At 45.2% G+C, this 24,192-nt stretch overlaps 1 protein-coding gene across 4 annotated transcripts in view; it reads right to left on the minus strand.

The window, feature by feature from the left end:
* LOC141074232 (uncharacterized) overlaps window positions 1–6,974 on the minus strand; it is a 50,329-nt gene extending 43,355 nt beyond the window's left edge. Inside the window, exon 1 of one of the 4 annotated variants that reach the window (XM_073561814.1) lies at window positions 6,911–6,974. The gene's annotated coding sequence lies outside the window, so the exon portion shown is untranslated. Of the gene's footprint in view, window positions 1–4,155; window positions 4,423–4,446; window positions 4,587–6,910 lie in introns of those variants that run through there. The other 3 variants (XM_073561816.1, XM_073561813.1, XM_073561815.1) reach the window with 3 other exon arrangements.
* Window positions 6,975–24,192: the final 17,218 nt, after the last annotated feature.

The raw sequence follows: 24,192 nt of genomic DNA on the forward strand, positions 1-24,192 counted from the left end.
AGAACGGCAGGACATTGAACTGGTAATGGCTGACCCGGTGACCATGGGAATCTGCAAATCTGAGGAACTTCCTGTGGTCCGGATGGATCGGCACATGATAATAGGCATCCTTCAGATCTACTGTACCATCACCCAATCCTGTCCAAAGAGCGTGATTAATGATTTATTCCATCTTGAATCATCTGCATTTGACCACCTGGTTCAGAGGCTTCAGATTTATGATAACTCCGTGTTTCCCTGAGGGCTTCATAGAAAATAGTGGCCTCTGCCTATCTCCTGTTGTGGTACTTGAGAGATCACCTTTGCTTGAAGTAGACCTTGCAGATCTAACAGCAAGGTTCTTGGAAATGTGAAGACTGCAGAGAGGACTCTCAAATTCTAGCCTCAATCCGTCCCGTATGGTATGGAGAACCCATTGGTTTTTGAAGATGGATTGACACTGAGCGATGAAGTCCAAGATTCGACCCCCGACCGGAGAGCAGTCATTGTTTGTCATGGGCTTGCTGGTTGTGGGGGACAAGGATGTTTTTGCCCTTACCACCTTTGGGATAACTCCATCGGCCTGTTTTGCCTTTCCCACTGAAATCCCTCTTGGAGAACTGGTCACAGGAGGGACGAAAAAACCTTTCCGCTCGGGAAATGATTTCTTTTTATCCGTAGCCTTTTCTAGTATTTTGTCTAGAACTGGGCCGAACACATAGTGTCCCTGAAAGTAAATAGAGCAAAGTTTAGTTTTGGAGGTAAAATCTCCCCCCATGACTTCAGCCATAGTGCTCTCCTAGCCAAATTGGAGAGGACTGCAGATCTTGCCGCTACCCGGACGGACTCAGCAGAGGAATCAGCAAGGAACCCCATTGCCTTCTGAAGGAGGGGAAGAGAGTCAAGTATCTCCTCCCTAGAAGTCCCCTGAGTAAGGTGATCTTCCAACGTACGCAGCCAGCGGAATAGAGATCTGGCGACACACGTTGAGGCCACGTTCGTTTTGAGCAGATAGGTGGAGGTGTCCCAGAACTCTCTTAGCAAGTTCTCAATTTTTCGATCCATGGGATCCTTGAGCTGGGATGAATCTTCGAAAGGAAGAGTCGTCTTTTTGGCCACCCTGGACACCTGCACATCCACTTTGGGGGATCTCCCATAGAGAACAATCCCCGTCTGGGGGGGAAGCGATTCCTCAACTCTGAAGGGACACCAAGTCCTTTCTCAGGGAAGCTCCACTCATGAAGGATAAGGTTTTGAATATTATTGCTTATGGGAAACCCTTTCTGATCTTTAGGTTTCAGCACCCCCAAACATCTCATCCTGTACAGAGTATCTCACTTCCTCTTCCTGAACCCCCATGGTGCTTCTCACCATACTAATCAGCTCTTCCTTATCTTCGGAAGAAAAGTAAAATTTTTTATTTTCGGACTTGGGGATGGAAGTGGAACCCTCATTCTCCCAAATATCCTCCGAACCTGAGGTACGGATTTCGCCCGAGTTTGGGTCAGATTCCACGGGTGCCATCTTACTTTTTTTAGGAGGGGGGAGGTTGTGGTACTGGGGCCTGGGTAACGGCAGCCACAGAGGATTGAACCTCCTGCTTGATGTGGGTTTTGATGCTGTCCAGAAGAGAGGGCTGTTCGGCACGCAATACATCATCTGTGCAAGGCTGGCAAAGCTTCTTATTATATGCAGAGGGAAACTCCGCTTTACCTCCCGAGGAGACACAGGATGGGCTGGAAAGGGGTCCCGAGTCGCATGTCTCATGAAGACGGGAGCAGCTGTTAGAGGAGGAGAGCGGAGCCCACGACCTCGGCTGCCCGGCATATGGTAGGAAATCTTGTAAGGTACTCTCGATCGCCGACCACGGTAACACCATAGGGGATAGGAAAAACACTGGTGATTGTAGGAAGGGGAGGGGTATTTAACCTCTTGTGTTTCCTGTCCCCCCATTAGAGCTGGGAAAAATCATCCGATGCTGCTGTCGTGGAAGGTGACTAGAGAAAAGTAGGTTATGTAGTAGGTGTCGAATTAGAATTGCTATCCAACTCTTCTTCCCTCTTTCTTCCGTGTCACTGTCATGTCCTGTACTGTACTGTCCTCTCCTGTCCTTTTCCATGTTTATTTGCAATTGTGAACTCTTCAGTGTTGAGTTTACTAAACGTTTCTGATTACTAAGTCAAAGTATGCAACATTGTTTGCTAATATTTTGAACTTTATGATGTAATTCTATAATTGTATTTTTGGAAAAATTTAATAAAAATTCAGTTATATAAAAAAGAATTACGTCGATGAGCTGCTAAGGTAAAAACATTGTTTATACCTGGTCCTAGGTCCAAGACGAAGAAGTCAGGAAGATAATAGGAGACACCCGGCAGAGGAGAATAACAGACGTTACAGAAGACCTGTCACCCTCTCAATGTCAGCATCCTAGAGCATCTTTTTTTACAACTATGTTGTGACTAGAAATGTCTGAGCAAATTGACAACTATCAGTTGTGCGTATGTCCTTACACTGAAACTGACAGTATCACTATTAAAAAAAAAGCTGTCAGCAGGTTTTTGCTATCCAATCTGAGAGTTGCATAATATAGGGCAGAGATCCTGATGTGCCACTTACTGGGCTACTTGGTGCAGTTTTGATAGAATCTTTGTTTTCTCTGCTGTAGTTGTAGCACTGGGCAGAATGCAGAGCTGTGTAAAATCCCGCCTGCATCACTGACTGGCAGCTTACTGTACATTGTCAGCAAGCTGCCAATCAGTGGTGGGGTGGGGTTACACAGATTAGCTGGACTGGAGTGCACATGAGACCAAGTCAGGCAGCGATAATCTCCTGCTTATAAAACACTGTACTGAACCATAGCAAGCTGCTCAGCAAGTGACACATCCCTGGAATCAGGCTCTTTGCTACTATATCACACTACTCTCAAATTAAATCACAAAAACCTCCTAACAGATTCCCCTTAAGAGTCACACCACGTTGACAAGAGGAATGGTAACACCCAGTTGACTATTTATTGTTATACTTCTATTGGGAACAACAGAGGAGGAAAAGCACAATGCAGAGTTATAATAATCAGCAATGCTCCAGAATTGTTATTTTATGGCACATAAAATTATTAAACCAAACTTCTAAGTTCCCTGCTAAGTTCTGCATTACTGTTTCCTATGCTCTGCTCGTATCTACCATGGACCATACACTGAGAAAACAAAGAAACAAATTGGTGAAAATGTAATTGCTAAGGTTTCAAATATGGACTTACTGTACTCAGTAAAGTTTTATTGATTGGTTGAACGTTGGTCTCCTCATCACTAAAAGAGGTGAGATGATGGAAGAATAGCCACAGAATAGCTGCTCACAGTAAATTCTCTCTTTTAGGGAGGTTATACTACTATTATGTTGATGTCTTGGCCTTAGGATCCCCCTTCACAATCAGATCAGAGTGGAACGATCACCAGCATAGTCACTAATTAGCTGTAGCCAGCTCCAGCAGCAGTTAGATGTAAACAGTCCATGGAACAGAACCCCACAGCGCCATACACTGATAAGTGGTCACAGTAGGGTACTGCACACCCAGCTCCTAGTGAAATAAGTGCAACTTAAAGAAGACACTATAAAGAGCTATAGACTGACCTCATCATCTTAACCATTGGAAATCAGTGACCCTTACATTCACCCCGGGATTCTGTCCAACAACATTTTCCATAATATATATATATATATACAAGCAAGATTTATTGGCTCTATGTGATCAGATGCTGCAGTCTGCGTAAATATGTTGTTTACATTCTAGACAAGACATAATTGTACAATCTCCAGCCCGTGGGTACATTTTACAGCATTTCACAGTAAACCTTATTCCCGGTAGCTATTTCTCAACATAATGAAGGCAGACTGCATGTTGCTTGTGCTACTGTATGGCCTGAATATGCTACTATGGCCTACAGTGTCTCCGGACTGGTCTCCCATCAAAAAACATACGGAACTTTATTAGTCGGCAACTGCCAACAGTGGATCTTGATGACTTGCCCAAGTGCCTTCAGCATGTTAGAATAGTCCCCAACCATTAATGACCTCATTGATAGCAGATAGAGGTGTGTGAGTAGATGAGGAGGACTCATTCTGACACTCTACCACTTACCGGGGGGAATGTGGACACAGGACACCAATACTTACTTGTACTATGGTGTAGAATATCAGATTTTAGTCTTGGAATTCCCATTTCATTCTATATTTTATCATCACTGCTGTACGCATAGCTAGCTTTTGGGATGTATGAATGCTTCGCTGCACTCCTAATAGATATTTGGAACTTCAGACAACAATAGATTAATAAGTGCGCTCCTCAGCCCTGGAGCAGCCCCCAGAGGACAGTCACACTCTCACACTCCTTGTCCAGCATTACTGTCCTGTATATGAGGGTCCTCAGACTCAGGTCATCACTACCTACCAGTCACCCAAACTTACCTGTAGGTGTACTAGCCTAGTGGCTGCGGGAGCTGATGCGGCAGTCATGTGACCAGTCACAGCTGGGTTGCACTTCCTGTCATGTGACCAGTGGCAGCTGTAGCCTGCCCCCTCTCCTGGCCGTGCAGGCACAAGGTCCTGCAGTCACTGGGCTGTATGGTGGGCTGCTGGGGGCCTCCTATTGTGCTGCTTGCTTCCACTGCACGACATCCAGTCAGCAGGACGTAACCTCAGCCATAGGGAGGCTTATGGGTTAACCATTGTTGGTTTTGCCTCCCCTTCTGCCCAGAGCCATACGTTGTGTTTTTTTTTTTAGAGGGTTGTGGTTGTCAGTGACACCATTCGTTTTACATGTAACGTAGTGGAAAATGGGAAGAAAACTTGCAATTGCAGTGAAATAATGAAAAAAATGACAATTCCACCATTATTTTTGGGGTTTCGATTTGACAGCGTTCATTGTGACCCGACCCCGGGATTCTTCTGATCAGCATGACTTCAGCGATAACATTTAATTTTATTATGTAATTACTAGTGATGCTGAGCAACCCTGCTGGGATAAGGCGTTATTAGAGCATGCTCGGGTGCTAGCCAAGTGTCTGCCGCATGCTCCAGTACTATGTTCGATGTGGAGTATACAGGCGGCACGGTGGCTCAGTGGTTAACATTGCAGCACTGGAGTCCTGGGTTCGAATCCCACCAAGGACAACATCTGCAAGGAGTTTGTATGTTCTCCCCGTGTTTGCGTGGGTTTCCTCCGGTTTCCTCCCACAGTCCAAAGACATACTGATAGGGAATTTAGATTGTGAGCACCCATCGGGGACAGTGATGAAAATATGTACAAACTGTAAAGTGCTGCGGAATATATATAAAGATTATTATTAATAGTTGATTTTTTGGGGGGAAACTTTTATTTTTCATCTTCATTTTAGTCCCCATAGGGACCTTGACCCTGCAATAATTTGATATTGTGCTGCCTCGTTCCATCGCATTGATATTAACATTTATTTTTTCCGGAGCATACTATGTGAAATCTCTGCCAGTATTTCACCTGGTCATTTCTTCAGTGTTTTGCCTATAGGGACAGGCACCTTCACCCAGGCACCTAGATACTGTCAATCATAGCTCATCAGCAGACATAACAGTCACATGCGCTGCTGAGCTTTGATTGGCAGCGGCTGAGAGGCAGAGATGAGTACACGTCCCTAGAAAAGACTCTGAAGAGACACACAGCAAAAAAATTTTAATTTCTCTGGATTGGATCAATGAAATATAAGGTATGTGTACACATTGCGGATTTACCGCTGCAGATCCGCAAGTGATTTACAGTACAATGTTATTCTATGGGGAAAAAAATTTGCTGTGCACATGCTGCAGAAAAATCCGCGCAGAAACGCAGCTGTTTTTTTTACGCAGCATGTCAATTCTTTGTGCGGTTTCCGCAGTGTTTTTACACCCATTCCATTATAGGAATCCGCAGGTGTAAAAACGCAGGCCAAATCCACACAAAATCTGCAATAAATCCACAAAAAAAACGCACAGATTTTGACCTGCGGATTCTGCCAAGAGATGCAGATTCCATGCAGAATATTCCGCACAGCAATCCACAATGTGCACACTTTGCGTATTTGGCTGCGGATCCACAGCGGATTTGGACCTGCGGATCCGCAGCAGTTTTCCATGCGGTGTACAGTACAGTACCATGTAAACCTATGTAAAACAAAATCCGCAGTGCACATGCGGAAAATTACGTGCGGAATCGCAGCGGGTTTTTTTTCCGCAGCATGTCAATTTTTTTGCGGATCTGCAGCGTTTCTGCACCCGTTGACTTCCATTGATTTTGTCAAATCTGGAGCAAAACCGCAGATGGAAAAAAGATCTGCGGTTTTGCTGCGGATAAGGATGTCAAAAACGCTGCAGAGGGAAGTGATGTCAAGTGTGTAGGCGGAGTGTGTGTGTGCAGGAAAAGGAAGTCACCATCTTGGAGCCAAAATGAAGGGCTATCGCCGCATGGGGATGGATGTCGGGTGTCTGATTGACTTGGTATGTATGTGTGTGTGTGTGTGTCTGTCTGTGTCCGTCTGTCTGTCCCCATGCGACGATAGTGCGACATAATTGTACTCAGACGCCGTATGGGACTCCCATCCGACTATTAGGATGGGAGAATAGTCACTGTGTCCGGCGACTGAGTACAATTGTGAGTAAAACACATAACACAATACATGTAACATACATTAAGACACAAAAACAGAACACAGTATGACAAACGTGCATAAATACTCTGCTGTAAAACATATGTAACTGTAAGTAGCAAGTGCTAGTAAAAGATGTTAACAAAACCAGGGTATTTTGTTGATACGTTTTTTTGCAAAAAAATGTACGCTAAGCCACTCCGCCGCGTCAAGGCATACCCTTCTCGGAGCAGTCCTATCTAATATATTTAAAAACCTGAACATGTGAATAATACCTTCATGAGCAGGGTTCAGAAAGGTGCTGCCCGGTATGGGCTCGCTGGGCAAAATGGCTTTTTATGCATGTCCCAAAGGAGAGAGGCGGGGATCTCCCAAAGCTTGCATAAGCAAGAAATCAATGGATTCAGAACACATGACACATGCACAAAAACTGAACGGGTCATAAGACCCTGTTCACACCACCCAAGAACTAAGACACAAAAACAGAACACAGTATGACAAACGTGCATAAATACTCTGCTGTAAAACATATGTAACTGTAAGTAGCAAGTGCTAGTAAAAGATGTTAACAAAACCAGGGTATTTTGTTGATACGTTTTTTTGCAAAAAAAATGTACGCTAAGCCACTCCGCCGCGTCAAGGCATACCCTTCTCGGAGCAGTCCTATCTAATATATTCCCATCCGACTATTAGGATGGGAGAATAGTCACTGTGTCCGGCGACTGAGTACAATTGTGAGTAAAACACATAACACAATACATGTAACATACATTACAGACAGTACATACAACATAGAGTATATACTCACCACATACACCTAATTCCTCGAAGCCCTCGGTCCCCTAGAAAAAAAAAAAAAAAAAAAAGGCCAATAATATACTCCCTGGTCCGCAGAAATCCCATAACGAGTGTCCCACACTGATCTGTTCCGTCCTCCGGCGATACACTACCAGGAGCTATGCTTTTGTCAGTGTATCGCGGACTTTGACAGAGTTTTGCAGCTCCATGCTGTCATTTTACGGCACTAGAGCTGCGTGAGAATTTTCCCACGCAGCTGTGCCGTAAAGGGAGAGTACCGGAGTCAATGTACTCCGGTAAACTCTCGCGCATGCGCAGTAACACACTGCAGGAGCCGTTCTCTATGGCAGATCATCGTGGGACACTCGATTTTAATGGACTAGGGAGTATATAATTGGTTTGTTATTTTTTATTTTTTTTCTAGGAGAACGAGGGCTTCGCTTGGAATAGCAGGATAATAACATTTTGTCAAAAAATGTGTTTATTTGATTAAAATACTTTTCAGGAATGTCTTTGTGTTTTATTTCCCCTTTCTTACAATAAGGGTTTATTGACGCCTCTTCTTTATTAACCTGAGCTTAATGTCACCTTTCAATAGCAAGGTGACATTAACCCCTTATTACCCCATATGCCACCGCTACATGGCAGTGGGAAGAGAGAGGCTAAGCGCCAGAATTGGCGCATCTTTTAGATGCACCATTTCTGGGGTGGCTACGGTCTGGAATTTTAGGCCGGGGAGGCAATATCCATGGCCCCTTCCTAGGCTATGAATATCAGCCTGCAGCTGAATGCGTAGCCTTTCTGTAGGGGGACCCCACGTCATTTTTTGGGGGGGGTTCCCCTATTTTTATAGCCAGTAAAGGCTATGCAAACGGCTGTGGGCTGATATTCATGGCCTGGAAAGAGCCATGGTTATTAACCCCTTCCCAGGCTACAAATATTGGCTGTCGGCTTTCCCACTGGCGCAGAAAATTGCGCGGGAGCCCATGCAATTTTTTTCGCCAACCCCTCGTGTTAACACAAAAAAAAAGGTATAAAAAAAATAACCCTGCAATTAAATATTAAGTTAAAAAAAAACCTTGTCACCCCATTAATTATGTCAAAATAATAACGTAAATTTTTTGAACATTTTTTCCATTTTCAAATTATGATTATGGTTAGGGTTAGGTTTGGGATTAGGGTTATGGTTGAGATTAGGGTTAGAGATGGGACTAAGGTTAGGGTGTTAGGTTTGGGGTTAGGGTTGGGATTAGGGTTAGGGTTGAGATTAGGGTAAGGGTTTGGGTTAGGGTTGGCATTAGGGTTAAGGATGTGTTGGGATTAGAGTTCTGGTTAGGCATGGCATTATGTTTTGGATTAGGGTTATGGTTTTTTTGGTGTTTGGGTTATGGTTAGGCCTAGGGTTAGGGTAGGGGTTCTATCTAAATATTTACCAAATTTAATTTTTTTTTATATATTATTTGGTTGTTGGATAAACTATCTAATGACATTATTGTATACATTGTAGGTACGTGATTTTCCAGCGATATGGGACCCCGCAGATGATTCGTATAAGGACAAATTTTTCCGGGACATATGCTCGACCAAAATATTTCACCAGCTATATCCCGAATGGGATTGCTGCACAAAAGCAAGGCAGTTGCAAATTGGTAATTATAAGGTTATTTAACAATTAATATTATACATTAAAAAAAATGGACTAATATTGATAATAGTGTGTTTATTTTTGTTTTTTTAGAGAAAGATATTAAACAGAGGTGGCGATCGGTGAGGGACAGGTTCAATAAATTTATCACCAGCTGTCAAAAAAGTGGCTCCTCTCCCATGAGTCAAACGTTTCCTTTTTGTGACGAGTTGCAATTTCTTCTCACAAGCAGGACATTGCGGGGGTAAGTTTAAAAAAAAAAAAAAAAAAAATAGATAAATCTGTAATTAATGATATATCTAGCCTCTATGTTTCCAAGTGGCATAATACAGAACAATTGGCTGCGTTTTGAACGCTGCGTACAGCCACAGCGTTCAATCTGCAGTGTCCAGATGTTACATCATAGTGGAGGGGATTTTCTGAAATCCCGTCTCTACTGCGTACAATGATGGAGGTGTCAGACCTATGTCACCGGACATGCGGCACGTCTTTTGAGACCACAGCATGTCTAGTTATCTTGCATTGGCGCTCTGTCTCCACAAGATAACTAGCACAGTGTATTGATAGCATGCGGTGATTCCGCATGTGTTCAATGAAAACATGCGTTATCACCACGCAACAAAAAAGGGGGTAGCGCTTTGGGCGGAGCAGGCATTTTGCTGCGCCCAAAGCTTTGCTCCTACGCAGCGTGGAAATATACCCTAATAATGAATAATTGTTTTCTTTTTTCACATAGCACTCAAGGGGACATTTGTCCTCCTGGGCCCCCTGCTGATGAAGAATCTGAAGATGGAGCAGGAAATTCTTCTGGAGCTGGTGCCACATGTTCTCCATCTGGTGCAACAGCTTCTGCTGGTGCCACATCTTCAGCTGCTGCTGACACATCTGCTTCTGTAGCTGTTGGAGCTTCAGGTTCAGCAGAAGCTGATGTAACAGAGAGGAGAGAAAGAGCTGTCTATCTGGTGGCAGAAGAGCTGAGCAAACAAAAAAAAAAATTATAAAACAGTAAAAATCGCTAATTATACTCTGGATTTGATTAAAAAAAAATTAACTACAGAGGATCATTTCGATTTTGTTGCATTAACTATTGCAAGCAAGGCTTGCTCCCTGACCCCGGCTAGGCAGTCAATTTTTATGAGTATGGTGCAGATGTCACTAAGGCCGGAGTCACACTGGCGAGGAATACGGGCGAGTGAGAGGCGCAAAAAGCACGCATTAGACACGGACAAATGATTCTCTATGGGGTCCCTCGCACCAGCCGTATATTTCTCATCCGTATTCTAGGCTCCGTGCCAATCGCAGCATGCTGCGATTGTCAGCGCACTACGGCCGTAGTACGCCAATGCAAGTCTATGGGTGCGCAAAAAATACGCATTACACACGGACCACACATGTGACTTGCGAGAAGTACGCACCAGGTGTCTTTTAGCAAAGCCGGCAATTCAGTGCGCTTTACAGTAAACTCACACTGACAGGTTTAATAAAGAAACGAAAGAATAGATATAGACACATAGAATACATATATATATATATATATATGTATTCTATGTGTCTATATCTATTCTTTGGTTTGTGTTATAAAACCTGTCATAGGGCTCCATTATATGTCCATTTTGCAAGGTGACGAGAAAATCTCGCCATACGGATTACATACGGATGCTGACAAGCGCAAAATACGCGACCACACCTTGATTATGGATGACATACGGAGCACTATTTAGGGGTCTGTCATCCGTATTACGCATGTAAAATACTGACCGTATTTTGCGTTGGTTAGTGTGACCCCGGCCTAACAGCTTTGGAGGACCCTGCTCCAATTTCTCCCTATCAAGACATTTTGATGGGGTTTTTTGGACTTTTCCATCCGAGACAACAACCCCAACAACGAGAACCTGACTACTGATTCAGTAGACCAGCCAGCAGTTATTCCCACCATTCTGAGTCAGGAAGCACACAAAGGCTGGGACCCTCACCGACTGCCACTTTCCCTTCTGATCCAGCAACATCCTATGGGTATTGCCTGGACTACCAGTATTTAAATTAGTTTGCAATTTTTGGTGAAGATCTTTGAAGTTTGCCACGCCGAGTTGGACGTTGCCACCACAAGGCCCACTTCACAACCAAGAGACTAATCAACTTTTTTGAAGCCAGGCAACTTTTTTGTTATGTGGTCCAAAAATGTACTTATTTGGCCATAAGTTGACTATGTTTTCATATTGAAAAAATAATGACAATATTTTTTGTGTTCTGATTATTGGTTATAAAATAAAGTTATATTTTCAAATTTATTTTTTGTTTTTTTACATATGGTACATTAGCATTAGGGGGCTATACATGTTGTGAGGTAGCGATGTCATTTAAGTAGGGGATCACTCGCTTGGCAGCCACAAAATCAGATCCGGCACAGGTTTTCCATAAACCAGTATAGTCCATGCGGTTTATTAAACATCATATACCATGAACAGCAATATATAAACGGCATAGCGTCCATGACAGAGCTTCACTCTGTTAGCAATTTCCAATACGCAGGCTTTTCAGCCTCACAGTTATATCTCACCCACGTCAGGGTTCTCTCGTGGCTGCTTCTCCATCCTGCAGACATTCATTCCCTCCAGGGAACTCTCAGGCACTTGCAGCCATTACTCAGTGTCCACACGTGCTGTCAGGCAGGAAGCCCCATCTCTGTGGGACCTTCCACACTGGACCAACCGGGTCCAAGCATTCACCCCATGTGACCTACCCTGGCCACATTATATGGTCCATAGCCACGCCCACCGGGTCACATGACTATGACCTTATCACAGGTCCTTCACACACACATATACACTTTACAATAGCGTTATTAAACACACCCCCTGGGTGGGTTTGTAGGTAACTAGTCCCTGACACATTGAACCAGCACCTCAACAGTATCACTGCTGATTAACACACACATAAATCTCTATCTCAAGGTCACCCACCTTGAGATACATAACGGTCATTCAGTATCTTGCCATTCATCCACTCTCCTGGGACATCCATACAGCGCCCCCTAGTGGACACAGTGGTCACTACACCACATACCTCCCCCCTCTGTTCAAACTTGTGGGGTTGAACACACAACATTACGCCAGGATCTCGAGACTGGGCACTCTGTTATGAATGAGTCACCGAGGAGAAAAAAAAACCTAAACATGCTAAGCCCAGAAAAACCAGAGAGGTTGGTAACTATGCAGATTTCAGATCCCTGATCCCAATCACACAACTAGCAGCAGCCGTGGAGCGTACCTACAATGAACCTAGATGCCTCGTCACGGCCGGAGGACTAAATAAGCCTAAAGCAAGAAAAGGGGAAAACTAACTGCCCCAGAGCAGACCCCAAAGGAATAGACAGCCCCCACACATGTAATGACGGTGAAACAAGATGAAAACACAAACACAGGCAGGAAAATAGGCTGAGCAAACGATGGGGCCCAAACTAACTAGAAAGGAGAGGAAAGGAAAGACACTGCAATCTGCCCAAAACCCTACAAAATAATGTCCAACACTTCTGATAACAAAATTAACCCTGAAGTCACTAGACTTCTCCCACTATATCAGCACTCTGAAATATTCTGAGACAGAGCAAAAAGAGGCCAATCTAATAAGGGACAAAAAGTGTGGTCAGCCGGGGCTGGCTGACCACACAAAAAACTGAATAGAACAAAATCAAGTGTGAACATTAGCAGAGAAACTTAGCTTGAGCTGACTGGAACAGAGCTGAGAACCAAGACCTGACAAGCAGAAGGAATCACCAGCACCAGAGTAGGGCGTCGGCTGTCTTAAATACAATCTGAGATTCCTGAGGCCCAATCGTCATCCTCATTATCAGGTGGCAGATCTCTACTGATTAAATCAGCCTCACTACCTCCTTTTACCACCAGAGGGAGCCTGGAAGGAGAACTCACAACTGGTAGACCAGAAAATGAACTCACAACAGTACCCCCCCCATGAGGAGGGGTCACCGAACCCTCATCCACACAACCAGGCCGATCAGGATGGGCCCGGTGAAAAGCACGAACCAATCTATTGGCATGAATATCAGAGGCAGAGACCCAAGAATTATCCTCCTGGCCATAACCCTTCCATTTGACCAAATACTGGAGTCTCCGTCTAACCAAACGAGAATCCAATATTTTCTCTATCTCATATTCCACATTGCCTTCAACCAACACAGGGTCAGGAGGTGCTGCCATAGGAACCACTGGCTCAACAAACCTCTTCAACAGAGATTTGTGAAATACGTTATGGATCTTGAACGTAACTGGAAGAGCCAAATGAAAAGAAACAGGATTAAGAATCTCCAAAATCTTATAAGGTCCAATAAATCTTGGCTTAAATTTTGGAGATGCAACCTTCATAGGAATATTGTTAGACGACAACCAAACCATATCACCCACTTTAAACCGGGGACCAATGGTCCTATGCCGGTTGGAAAATCGCTGGGCCTTTTCCAGAGAGAGTGACAACTTATCCACCACTTGGTCCCATATCTGCTGCATTCTCTCAACCACAGTGTCCACACCTGGGCAGACGAAGATTCCACTTGCCCTGAAGAGAATCGAGGATGAAACCCAAAATAACAGAAAAAGGGTGACATCAAAGTGGCAGAACTAGCTCTATTGTTCAGCGTGAATTCGGCCAAGGGCAAAAATGAGACCCAATCATCCTGATCAGCAGATATAAAACATCTTAAATAAGACTGCAAGGTCTGGTTTGTTCTCTGAGTCTTTCCATTGGTCTGGGGATGAAACGCGGAGGAGAAGAATAACTGAATTCCCAGACTGGAACAAAAGGCTTTCCAGAATCTGGCAGCAAACCGAACTTCTCTGTCGGACACAATGTTCTCAGGAATCCCATGTAACCGAACCACCTGTTGTAAAAACAAGGGCACCAACTCAGCGGAAGATGGCAACTTTGGGAGTGGTACAAGATGGACCATCTTCAAAAATCTATCACAAATCACCCAGATAACAGTCATCCTCTGAGAGACAGGAAGATCAGAAATAAAATCCATTGAAATATGGGTCCATGGCCTCTCGGACACCGGCAGGGGCATCAGCAACCCACTAGAACGAGAACAGGGTTTAGACCGAGAACAAGTCCCACAGGACTGTACAAAATTCCTGACATCACGAGATAAGGCAGGCCACCAAAAGGACCGACTCACCAAATCTCTGGTACCAAAAATACCTGGATGACCAGCCAATGTGGAGCAATGAATTTCAGACATCACTCTCTTTCTCCACTGGTCAGGAACATACAATTTTCCCATAGGGCAACGCTCAGGTTTATCCTCCTGAAATTCCTCCAGGGCGCATATCAAATCGGGCGAAATGGCAGAAAGAACTACCCCCTCACCTAGGATGGTAGTAGGCTCGGTTACATTAAGAGAATCGGCAAAGAAACTCCTAGAAAGGACGTCTGCCTTAATATTCTTAGTGCCCAGAAGAAAAGAGACCACAAAATTAAAACGCGTGAAAAGCAAGGCCCATCTAGCCTGTCTAGGATTCAAGCGTTTGGCCGACTCCAGATAAATCAAATTCTTGTGATCGGTGAGGACCACAACTTGATGTCTAGCTCCCTCCAACCAATGTCTCCACTCCTCAAATGCCCATTTCATGGCCAACAATTCCCGATTCCCCACGTCATAGTTGCGTTCAGATGGGGAGAACTTTCGAGAAAAGAAGGCACAGGGATTTATCTTAGTAGTCACAGGGTCTTTTTGGGACAAAACAGCTCCTGCACCAATCTCAGAAGCATCTACCTCCACCTGAAATGGAAGTGAGACATCAGGTTGCCGTAAAACCGGAGCTGAAGTAAATCTCCGCTTAATCTCCTGAAATGCTGAGACAGCCTCAGGAGACCAATTCAGCACATCAGCGCCCTTCTTGGTCAGATCAGTCAGTGGTTTGACAATACCAGAAAAATTACCTATAAATTTATGATAGAAATTAGCAAAACCCAAAAACTTCTGGAGGGCCTTCAAAGAAGTAGGCTGAACCCAATCATAAATGGCCTGTACCTTGGCCGGGTCCATTTCTATAGTCAATGGAGACAAGATAAATCCCAAAAATGAAATCCTCTGTACACCAAAGAGGCATTTCGATCCCTTAACAAACAGGGAATTCTCCCTCAAAATCCGGAACACAGTCCGGACGTGTTCTACATGAGAATCCCAATCACTAGAAAAGATCAAAATGTCATCCAGATAGATGATCAAAAACTTATCCACAAAGTCACAGAAAATATCATTCATAAAGGACTAGAAGACAGAAGGGGCATTAGTGAGCCCAAAAGGCATCACCAGGTACTCAAAATGTCCCTCCGGAGTATTAAACGCCATCTTTCATTCATCCCCGTGCTTGATGCGATTAAGATTATACGCCCCTCTGAGGTCAAGCTTAGTAAACCAGCAGGCACTCTTAACTCTGGAGAATAAATCAGACATCAGAGGTAATGGGTACTGATATTTAACCGTCATCTTGTTAAGGGAACGATAATCAATACACTGTCTTAATGAACCATCTTTCTTGGCCACAAAAAAAAACCAGCACCTAAAGGTGACAAGGATGGTCTAATATGACCCTTCTCCAACGACTCCTTAATATAGGATCGCATAGCATCATGTTCGGGTACTGATAAGTTGAAAAGCCGACCCTTGGGAAATTTACACCCAGGCATCAACTCAATTGCACAGTCATAACTCCTATGAGGAGGCAAAGATGCAGACTTACTCTCACTAAATACATCAGAAAAATTGGCCAGATAATCAGGAATATCTTGAGACTGAGGAGAGGTGGAGAAAACAGGAGCGTCCCTAAGAACACACTGACAACCCCAACTCACCACAGACCCAGATTTCCAATCCAAAACTGGATTATGAGTTTGCAACCAGGGAATACCCAGAACAATAGTATCATGCAAATTATGCAGCACCAAAAGCTTACAATTTTCTTGGTGGTCTGGGGTAACTCGCATTATCACCTGGGTCCAAAACTGAGGTTTTTTCTCCGCCAAAGGAGTAGCATCAATACCCCTCAAAGGAATAGGCGTCCACAGAGGCGTCATGGAAAAACCACAACGTTTAGCAAAGTCCAAATCCATCAGATTCAACGCTGCTCCTGAATCCACAAAAGCCTTAGTGTAAAACGTGGATAAGGAGCCGATCAGAGTAATTGCCAAAAGGAACTTAGGTTGTACACTGCCCACAGCAAATGTGTGTGCAAAACGTTTCTCTCGTTTTGGGTAGACAGAAATAGTATGAGAGACGTCTCCACAGAAAAAAACACAGCTTATTACGCCTTCTAAACTCCTGACGTTGCGCCCTAGACAAAACCCCATCACATTGCATAGGTTCAAACGTTTGTTCAAAAGGTGGCAGCGCCTCCCGTGTAGTTTTACGTTCACGTAAATGCCGATCAACTTGAATGGCTAATGACATGGAATCCTCCAGACCAGAGGGAACCGGAAATCCCACCATAACATCTTTACAGTCTCTGATAAACCCTTGCGAAAGAGAGCTGCCAAAGCACTATCATTCCATGTAGTAAGGACCGCCCACTTTCGGAATTTTTGACAGTATAACTCTGCAGAATCCTGACCCTGGTTTAATGCCAACAGGGTTCTCTCAACTTGATCAACAGCATTAGGTTCATCATACAACAAACCCAAGGCTTGAAAAAATGCATCCACATTAGTGAGAATAGGATTTTCAGGTGTCAGAGAAAAAGCCCAATCCTGGGGATCGCCGCGCAGCAAGGAGATGACAATTTTTACCTGCTGCGCAGAGCTCCTCGATGAGTTAGGCTTCAAGGCAAGAAATAATTTACAATTATTCTTAAAATTTAGAAATTTAGACCGATCCCCAGAAAACACATCAGGAGTAGGGATCTTAGGTTCAGCAGCATGTGACTGAATGAGGTAGGTGGAAATTCCCTGCACTTCAACAACACGATCAGACAATTGCTTAATCTCCATTAGGGGAAAAAAAATCCTCCTACAGCCCCAGAGAAAAAAAGGAAAAAATACATATAAAAAAAAGACACTTTTTTTTTTTAAAACAACTTTTTCCTGCTTTTGAGTACCCTAGAATCTGCGGTATGGCTGGTGACTCTGTTATGAATGGGTCACCGAGGAGGAAAAATCTAAACATGCTAAGCCCAGAAAAACCAGAGAGGTTGGTAACTATGCAGGTTGCAGATCCCTGATCCTAACCACACAACTAGCAGCAGCCGTGGAGCGTACCTACGATGAACCTAGATGCCTCGTCACGGCCGGAGGACTAAATAAGCCTAAAGCAAGAAAAGGGGAAAACTAACTGCCCCAGAGCAGACCCCAAAGGAATAGACAGCCCCCACACATGTAATGATGGTGAAACAAGATGAAAACACAAACACAGGCAGGAAAATAGGATGAGCAAACGATGGGGCCCAAACTAACTAGAAAGGAAAGACACTGTCTGCAATCTGCCCAAAACCCTACAAAATAATGTCCAACACTTCTGATAACAAAATTAACCCTGAAGTCACTAGACTTCTCCCACTATATCAGCACTCTGAAATATTCTGAGACAGAGCAAAAAGAGGCCAATCTAATAAGGGGCAAAAAGCAAATTGGCAAATACAGATAAATAAGAGTGGAAATTCAGCACAGCCCCAGCTAGGGTTGGCTGACCACACAAAAAACTGAATAGAACAACAAAATCAAATGTGAACATTAGCAGAGAAACTTAGCTTGAGCTGACTGGAACAGAGCTGAGAACCAAGACCTGACAAGCATAAGGAATCACCAGCACCAGAGTAGGGCGTCGGCTGTCTTAAATACAATCTGAGATTCCTGAGGTCCAATCGTCATCCTCATTATCAGGTGGCAGATCTCTACTGATTAAATCAGCCTCACTACCTCCTTTTACCACCAGAGGGAGCCTGGAAGGAGAACTCACAACTGGTAGACCAGAAAATGAACTCACAACAGCACGCATTACACCTTGCCCCACAGGACGAGAGATCCGTCTCCGTCCATCATACGGCCTCATCTCTACGTTAGGTCTCCCCCGCCCCCAGCGGTCAGAGTACTGGCCCTGATCTTTGGCCCTCCAGTTACAGTCTGTCTGCATCATCAGACACTGTTTGGTCACCACGTTCCTCTCCCTGTTTGTTCCGTTCCCCGACCATCTCCCCCGGTTGGTACGGCCATCAGTCTTAATCAGGCCTACTGTCTGGCCTGAGTCTGACTCATTCAGGGTCTCACAGGAACTACGCTCTCTCAACGTCATCTTGCTAGTTGAACTACCACTTGCTGACATTCTTCGGCCATCTGCCATGTCACTTCTTGGCGGAACCCTTCGGGTCCTTACATCTTGGGTTGAAGGCGGCCGTCACTTGGTGTTCCGAACCTCTTTATTGATTCGCTGACAGTCCAGCCTCAACTGCTCAATCTCTTGCAGGTACCCCACTCGATACTCCTAGAGCATCCGAAAGTTTCTCAGGCTTTCCATGGAGCCAACCACCAGTACGGGAATCCTACCCTCTTCACTGGATACTTGGTCTTCATCATCAGGAGGGATCCTCACCCTCACCACACCGGAGCTATATACAAGGTCTTGCATTACCTTCCCGAATCTTCCAATGATTCTCCCAATCAGACCTTTGGGAACTGGAACTACCTCTTTCCGCGAACCCAACCAATCCATAGCTTCTCTTGCTAACTCTAGGCGTCGAGCAGCTTTCATATTACTCCGCCTAACCAACTGTTTGACATGGAGACACTGCAGATGCATGTTTTTCAGGACAGACACCCGCTTTGCTGTGTCTTCCCTGGCTGACATTATCACCAACTGCCGAGTCTCAGGCGCCCAGTGCACCTTACACGTTTTGACCGCTTCTTTGAAAGCCTCATGCACACCTTCCTCAGCACAGGCCTCTTGCATGTCTTTTGGTACATCAATCACAAACTTGAAGGTCATGGCCTTGCTCTCTTCCTGGCCAGGAGGCTCTGGCTTTACCACGAACACTTCCCTCACTACAGTTGACCCAACCGGGTGACTGTCTTCTTCAGTTCTCAGCTCCTCAACCTCACGAGATCTCATCTCTTCCCGACCATCTGCTAAGACGGGCATCGGCAGCTCCATTCCACCACCCGTCGGACTCGGCTGCTGTTCCTCACTGTCCAAGTTCTTCTCCCGCAGAAGACCACTTACAGTTTCTTTGAGCCCCAACACCTCTTTCTCGAGCTCCTCAACTCTGTGCTCGGCCATTTGTCTCAGGACTCTTTCCCGTTCGAGATGTCCTTCCACTGTCTCCTTTATCAGCTGTATCTCACGATCCTGTTCTCTTTTGGCCAGCACGTGTCTCACCACTACCTCTTTAATTATATTGTCAAAGGGTACCACTGGGTCAGTCACACCAGTCGAGTGAACCCTCCAGTTACCGTCCACCACCTGTGTGTCTAGTCCAGTCGTCTCATCTCCCAGCCCACCATCCGTCATGTCACGAGACGTCAGGTCCGTACGTTGGGCAGATGTACCTTTTCTTCCGGTCAGTTCTACCTCTGACCTGTCCATGTCAGGAGCCGTCACCGTCTCAATAGCTGCTGGCCCCACAGTCGAAACGTCTCCATCGTCCGACCATACGTCATCACCGTCATCAAACAAAACAAAGTCCCGGCCCCTGTCCAAGGCATAGACTAAGTCCCGCGGTATCCCGCCCCCTTGGCACGCACCACCTTTGGTCCCCTCGAACATTACTCTGTCTACTGCATAGTTCACCGTGACCCCATGTTTACAGCGAACCCTGGCGTTTTTCTCGGTTAGAGATAAAACGAGAGGCGTTCCTGTCAGAGTCACCTGACTCTCTGAGTCCAGTCTACCAGAGACTCCTTCCCGGTGCAGCATCACGGTACACACCTGTGGCCCATCATTATCCGGAAAATACGTGCCGCACTCCACAAAACTCATACAGACACACTGCGGTTCCCCAGACATACTCACTGAGGCAACCAGTGCTGCCATTTCCTGAACCACCCCAATTTGGGTCACCGCCCCCTCTCGGGACTCCACCCTTTTTGGGTTACCACCCCAATTTGGGTCACCGCCCCTTCTGGGACTCCATCCCCTTTTGGGCTACCACCTCGATTTGGGTCACCACCCCCTTTTGGGCTACCACCCTGATTTGGGCCACCGCCCCCTTTCAGGATTTCCCCATGTCCGTTATACCGGTCTCCTTAGACCACAGTTCACACAACACAGTTTGTCTCTTTTACGATACCACACAAGTTCTTGTTGGCACCACCACAGCTCCTGCTGTCACGATCACCGACACCACCGGCTGCTGTTCACACACAGCGGCTGGTGTCCTCTTCGTAACCCCGCCGAGTTACAGGAAGCCGCTTGTCCCCTTTGTAACCCCGCCGAGTTACAGGAAGCCGCTTGTCCCCTTCGTAACCCCGCCGAGTTACAGCAAGCCGCTTGTCACCTTCTTGACTCCCACTGAGCCACTGCAGGCTGAGCTGAGAAAAGAAAAAAAACACCACACAAAAAACAAACTTATTCAATTCTGTGAAAATGGGTGATTTGACCACTTTGATGCCAGTTCTGATGCCCAGAACCCATTTGTGCCAGGCTGGAGTTACATGGATTTCATGTGGGGCATCAGTAGGTATGTAAATCAGGTGTTTAACCCCTTAAAAATAGCTGTTACTTATTCAAATCTGTGAAAATGGGTGATTTGACCACTTTGATCTCAGTTCTGATGCCCATAACCCATTTGGGCCCGGCTGGATAGACATGGATTTCATGTCGGGCATCAGTAGGTATGTAAATCAGGTGTTAGATCAGTGGCACAAAGCCGTTTAACCCCTTAAAAATAACTGTTACTTATTCAAATCTGTGAAAATGGGTGATTTGACCACTTTGATGCCAGTTCTGATGCCCATAACCCATTTGGGCCAGGCTGGATTGACATGGATTTCATGTGGGGCATCAGTAGGTATGTAAATCAGGTGTTACAGCAGTGGCCGAAAGCCATTTAACCCCTTCAAAATAGCTGTTACTTATTCAAATCTGTAAAAATTTGCGATTTGCCCACTTTGATGCCAGTTCTGATGCCCAGAACCCATTTGTGCCAGGCTGGAGAGACATGCATTTCATGTGGGGCATCACTAGGTATGTATATCAGGTGTTAGATCAGTGGGCCAAAGCCATTTAACCCCTTAAATTTAGCTGTTACTTATTCACATGTGTGAAAATTGGTTCTCTGCCCACTTTGATGCCAGTTTTGATGCCCATAACCCATTTGTGCCAGGCTGGATTGACATGAACTTGATGTGTGGCATCACAAGGTATGTAAATCAGGTGTCAGATCAGTGGCACAAAGCCATTTAACCCCTTCAATTCCATACCTCAGTGCCCACTTTGATGCCCATTTTTGTGCCAGCCTTCTATTTTTTTTATCTGTTTTTAAGTGTATTCACAAAAGGACACATGATTGCATATTATATACTTAGATTGCTTTTTTTTTTTTAATTGAAAAACCCGAAAAAAACAGAAAATAAAAAATAGCCGAATAAGAAACCAACTTCAGCCCGAATAAGAAACTGAACGAATAAGAAACCAATTTCAGCTTCGTACATGAAAACGTATTAATTTGTGATCACTATTGCCCAAGTGACCCTCAACCCTTACATTTGATATGCGGTCTGGCCTGTTGGTTAATATTAGGTCTAGGTCTGTGATTGCCCCTGACACATAGCACATAGTGCCAGGTGTCACCTGTGATAATCAGCTGACACCCGGCTGATCGCTATGACGTACTATCCCGTCCATGGGCATAGGGGCCCAGGTCCCATGGATGGGATAGTACGTCAGATGGCAGAAAGGGGTTAAAGCACGAAAATTTTCTGAAGTACCGTATATACTCGCGTATAAGCCGACACCCTAATTTTGCCACAAAAAACTGGGAAAACTTATTGACTCGTGTATAAGCCGAGGGTGCAATCCCTAGACTATGCCCCCATATGCTGCTCCATAGTTTATGCCCCCTTATGCTGCTCCATAGTTTATGCCCCCATATGCTGCTCCATAGAATATGCCCGCATATGCTGCTCCATAGAATATGCCCCCATATGCTGCTCCATAGATTATGCCCCATATGCTGCTCCATAGTTTATTCCCCCCATATGCTGCCCCACAGAATATGCCCCCATATGCTGCTCCATAGAATATGCCCCCATATGCTGCTTCATAGAATATGCCCCCATATGCTGCAAAAAAAAAAAGCCATACTCACCTCTCCTGGGTCCATTGCTGCTGTCTGCCACTTCTTGTGTCAGTGACTGTTCAGCCAGCAGAGGGGCAGCGCGCACTAACACGTCACCGCGCCCCCTGCTGCCTAAACGTCACTGACACAGGACGCAGCAGAGACAGCGGTGAGCAGCGATGGACCGGGGGACAGGTGAATATCACTATACTCACCCATCCTGCCGCGGTCTCTGCAGCCTCGCTTCTCCACTGTCTCCCTTCCTGTCTTCAGCGGCCACGTGGTGCCGCTCATTACACTCATGAATATGCGCATGTTCATGAGTGTAATGAGCAGTACCACATGACCGCTGAAGACAGGAAGGGAGACAGTGGAGAAGCGAGCGAGGCTTTAGAGACCGCGGCAGGACAGGTAAGTATGATCTCTGACACCCCCGCTCCCTCTCCCCCGCCGACCCCCAGGTATATGACCCATGTATAAGCCGAGAGGGGGACTTTCAGCCCCAAAAAATGGGCTGAAAATCTCAGTTTATACACGAGTATATACGGTATTTGCAAACCAGGGTGTGGTTTACACATGCGGGGGTACCTTGGTAACAAATATACTCTTGTCAGCACAGACACACTTGCCCAAAATTGTACTGCCTATAACAGCACAGAAGACGTTCCCCCTGGTCATCTATTGGCTGTTAAGGAGGAGACAGTGATGAAGGCCTGAGTAACAAGTAGGCCAAATGTAAAGGACCTGGTATCCTACATTAGTAATGCCCATACACGCAGCGCATAGGCTGACAAACATTTCACCAATGGGGGTACCTTTTTTAAAAATATACTAGTGCCATTACAGCCCCCTTGCCCAAAATTCAACGGCCTATAACAGGACAGAACACGTGCATGTAGGTCAGGTAGTATGAGATAAGGATGAGACATTGCAGGAAACCGAGTTAAGAAGTAGGCCCAATGTAGGGGTGTGGGTCTCTTAGATTTGTAATTATTATTATTATTATTATGCATTTATATAGCGCCATTTATTCCATGGCGCTTTACATGTGAAAAGGGGAAATATAGACAGGTACAATAAACATGTGTAAGACAAGGGACACAGAAATACATATGGAGAGGGGACCCTGCCCGCGAGGGCTCACAGTCTACAGGGATGGGTAAGGATACAGTAGGAGAGGGTAGAGCAGGTCGTGCGGTGGTTCAGTAGACCAAGTGCATAGGCTGACAAACATTTCACCAATGGGGGTACCTTTTTTATAAATATACTAGTGCCATCACATCCCCCTTGCCCAAAATTCACCAGCCTATAACAGTACACAACATGTTCACCCAGGTCATGTATTCGGAGATAAGGAAGAGACATTGCAGGAAACACAGTTAAGAAGTAGGCCCAATGTAGGGGTGTGGGTCTATGAGACTTGTAATGGGGTGCATGACCTGACAAACAATTCCCCAATGGGGGTTACCTTTTTTAAAAAATAGACTATGGGCATCATGGAGACCTTTGCAAAAAATTGGACTGCCTGTAGCAGCACAGAACACGTTAACCCTGGTCATGTAGCCGTGGACAATGAGGAGACAATGAGAAACCATACTGAAATTAAAAGACTAAATTACAAATGTGAAGCCACGTATGAAAGAAAATAAAACGGATGGGCAAACACAGGTTCATAGATATCAAGCCACAATGTGTTCAATGAGATAGGTTTGTCCCTAGCAACAGCTCAGAGACAGTGATATAAACAGAAATATTATCTAATACCCTTGATAATAGTTGAGTTACTTTTGCATCACGCAATCCCTTCGGCCTGATGTTCGACTGGTTGTGAATGATGAAG

This window comes from Dendrobates tinctorius, unplaced genomic scaffold (genome assembly GCF_039654945.1).
Source record: "Dendrobates tinctorius isolate UK_male_01 unplaced genomic scaffold, ASM3965494v1 ptg000331l, whole genome shotgun sequence".
NCBI classification, from domain to species: domain Eukaryota; kingdom Metazoa; phylum Chordata; class Amphibia; order Anura; family Dendrobatidae; genus Dendrobates; species Dendrobates tinctorius.